A 4102-nucleotide genomic window follows, 5' to 3' on the forward strand; every position below is an offset into this window, starting at 1 on the left:
CAAAATATAAGAATAATTGAATTTTCCAGCAAAGCCGTTGTTTTAAAAACCTTTACAAATTCAAACCGTTGTAACACAATACCTCCATATGCTGTAAGGCGGGAGTCACGTTTCGAGTAGTTATGTAATATAGCATATGTCACGTTACACTGAACTCCTAACATTTTGAGCTTGGGCTGCCTGTGGGACACCGGGCTGAAATTCATCAGGTAATCCCAACAAAACGTCAGCCCAATTTCAGCTCGGTAATGTACTATATTTCGCCTGGCCAAACCAGCCTTCTTCAGGTACAATGAGAATTGACATTGGATTTCTTCTAGATACATGTATATAGTAAATGGATGTTGACGTAATACTGGAAAACATACGATAAAAATGGTAGTTACAACTAATTTGAATTTAAATGGTAAGGGTGCGTTCGATTGACCTTATTCTGGAATAGAAATACATAGAATAGAAGTTAGAAATCCTTCTTTTTTACGGAGATTCACATTAAAATTGTCAAACAGCTGCTAAAATGCTATTTTAAACATATCTTTGTTATCCTTGTTGCTTCAAAACGCCAAACCGTACCGTTTTAAATCATCACTCCACGTATTCTTATTCCGGAATTTTAGGGTCAATCGAACGCACCCTAAGAGTAACCGAAAAATAACGGAAGAAACAGTAAAATAATAAACAGAAATCTAATATGAATAGAGTGTAGTGTAAAATGAAGTGCTAGATTTCTATCCCATATGAAACCATGTGAGCGTTAGCCCAGTCGGTAGAGCGGCGGAGATCTAAGCCGAAGGTCGTAGGTTCAATTCCCAACCTGGTCAGAGTTTTTCTCTGTCCTTGTGTGGGCCGGGCCCATTTCCATCATTAGGGCAAACGCTCACATGGTTCATATGGGATAGAAATCTACCACTTCATGTTACACTACACTCTATTCAGTTAACTCTGTTTAAAATATAAGTGCTACACGGCCAACGTTTGTATAAACGTAACCTTTCCTTGAAATCTAATATGTTTCTTCGCTGATATTTAGACGGCTGGGATCAATTATCCTGCCTTTTGAAATTAAAAAAGCTTCCCTGGCCTTACGTATCGAGTCTCTGTTGGAAAATATTTTTTCGATAGGAATTAATTGCATGTCGTTAGAAATATTGTGGGGAGAGGAGAGAAAATGTTCTGCGACTGTACACTGTAGATGACATCTGTTGAATCATGTAGATAAGGTTTTTATGCTAGTATTATTCGAGATTGTAATGGCATTTTCCCGGAAATAAATCTTTTGGAGAAAATTTTAAAAAATGATTAAGGTCACTGAAAAATCAAGCAAATTTCTAACCCATCGAACCACGTTAACGCAGTCGAGTCACCTTTTTTAGCCTTTTAACGCCCTGTTAAAATGTTAGAATTAATAAAAGCAAAAGGTTCAGAAAAATGAGCATTATCCAAGCATTTTGAGACTTTTTTGAGGGAGACCGAGCATTTTAGAGGGAAATATGAAGCACTGAATTGAAGCATTTTAGTGGGGAAACGTAAGCATAATGTACAAAAGCCTACTCGCCAGGTCTCGCCTACTCACCACGCAAGCTTTCCTTTTCTCGTACGGGTCGCACGTGTCATGTTTCTGCATGAACTTTGCGAGGAGTACCACACATACAAGGAGAACTTTAAAATAATCGGCCATCGATCATGTAATTATCTTGGCCAGGGTACCTTTGGCATTTCGTTCCTATAAAGCTGATTACCGCTGCCGCTTTCATGTTGTTTTCAGAGGAGCAGAACTTCTGGCATGCAGGTAGCCATAGAAGAAAGGAATCATGATTTAGAAAATAGCCACCAACATTCCTCACTTATAGAAACTGAAAGGTGGAATTATTTAGGCCACGGGCCATTCTTGAAAATGTGAAATCGAAAGCGACTTTGACGGGCATTCTTTTGTAAATTCGCATAAATTGGTTTCAGTCAATATCGTCTCTTAATACAGTGTCGTGTTTTTTTAATTAATGTTTATTTATTATGATTAGAAATTAAATGTGATCAGACGCCATCTATATCGGAGAATCAATTGAAAGAATTTCTAAACCAAAATTACACAAAGATAATCTGATATTGTCTGACATGCAGGGCTCAAATTTTCAATGATGACTGATTCTACAATGTACTTTCCATAATTAGGGATGATTTGGTGGAAGATTGGAGGGGAAACTTTGAGCTTAGGCTAGTTGTTAACTAAAGTTCCAAGAAATTGGCATTAATTGCAAGAACATTTGATACATTTAACTATATTAGCTAAAAAAAATATAAAGATTCCCCTTTTACATGGCAGCAGAAAAAAACAATTTGAAAACCTCTTCGCTGGTGTCAAAGCACCTTCAACGTCCTGTATTTCCCAGAACTCGTGTGATAAATTTGTTGACCGTATGATTCATTTCCCCGAATCTAACAACATTGATTGCTTAATTAACCACCAAAACTAAGTCTTCCTTAAATCTACATCAACTACTAGTCAATCCTTTCTATTACTGTTAAAATTGATTTTCCAAATTTTCGATATACACGTCTCGAGAAACACTGATTAACCACAAAATTTACTGTTACAAGCAACAGTCACCTCGGCGTTCTTGACAACATCAAAATATTAACTGATAAACAATGCTTGAATTCGGAGCATTTTTCCTACCCTACGATTTATTGATAATATTCCGGCGAGGAACTAAGTTCAGGCATCATATTAATTAGTCAAACTTCCATCAAGTACTCCGGTCGGCTAAGTCGAGGTAAATTAACCTCGCATTTCTTGCAAGTATCTATCCATCGTCTTTCCAGTGCGAAGGTGTGCCTCATAGGCCTCCAGCCATATCATCCCTTTCATAACAATTTGGTAGAGAGTGTTGTTGCTCCTCCACAAACCGCTTTCAAAGTGGCAAATCTGAGTGCATCCATCTTTGCTGCAGAGGATGTGAAACTCGCCATCTGTACTGTTTAAAGCAGTCCCGTTTCTGGTACGTAAACAAGACGAAGGAGAACTTACGATCATTTGAGGGCAAGAATTGGGATAGTCTGAAGGCAGGTACACCCGGAGTGTGTATCGCTTGTCGTTGCTGCATGTTACTCTGACCTCGACTCTTGTGTTTCCAGTTGGATCAATCCAAGAGATCTTGCTTCCAAAGTACTTCTCCAATAAACTCTTCTCAAACGCGAGTCTTTGACGCTGAGCCTGAGACCAAGTCATTGTAAATGGCTGTCGATAAATGACTTGTTCAACGAGTGCTGAGACGTTCTCGTAGTTGAACTCAATTAAAAATGAAACTCCGCAGTTCTTCAAATTGCTTTCTTTCGTTTTCTTGGAAACGAAGCGCATGCGTAAAGCCTGGCCCCGTTCCCGACCGCTGGTCTAGGGTAATGAGGGCCTCTGGGGACGATATTACCCGTGTAACGCAATGATATTATTAACAATTCCCAGAAATAGACTCAGTTATTTATTATTTTGCCGTTAACAAATTTATTACAAAACCGAGCCACACGTTCTGATACGAAGTATTCAGATAAAGGTGCTTTTAGTAACTAAATCCGGCGATGTCTCGCCGGATGAATGCTCGACTTTCGATGAACTAAACAAACTGATTTTCCACCACAACGGAGCACATTCAAAAGATGATCAAATGAAAGCCACCGAAGGAAAAAGCAAACGATTGTCCTTGTCTTTCCTTTTCAATAAACTGAGAATATGTAACTTCAACCTATATTATACCCAATTACAATGCGATTGTTTTGTGATCAAAATAAACATGTTATAGTACCACTATAAACGGCCTTTAAGCACAGTGGAACTACCGTGCGACGACTCGACGATTAACTAAAATTTCACATTTAGTTGAAAAATACAAGGTACTTTGTTTACATTAAAGCCATGCCAAGAGAAACCAAAGTTCTTCTCAGTGTTCGAAAAAGTCAACTTGAATTAGAACCGGAGCATACAAAACCCCAAAATTATTTACATTTCTCGTAAATAATCACTCAGTGGCTGCCCAGTGCGGAGGTGTGCTTCGTACGCTTCCAGCCATATTAGGCCCTTCATGAAAACTTGGTATAAAGTGTTGTTATCATT

Source organism: Montipora foliosa, chromosome 4 (genome assembly GCF_036669935.1).
Source record: "Montipora foliosa isolate CH-2021 chromosome 4, ASM3666993v2, whole genome shotgun sequence".
Lineage (NCBI taxonomy): Eukaryota > Metazoa > Cnidaria > Anthozoa > Scleractinia > Acroporidae > Montipora > Montipora foliosa.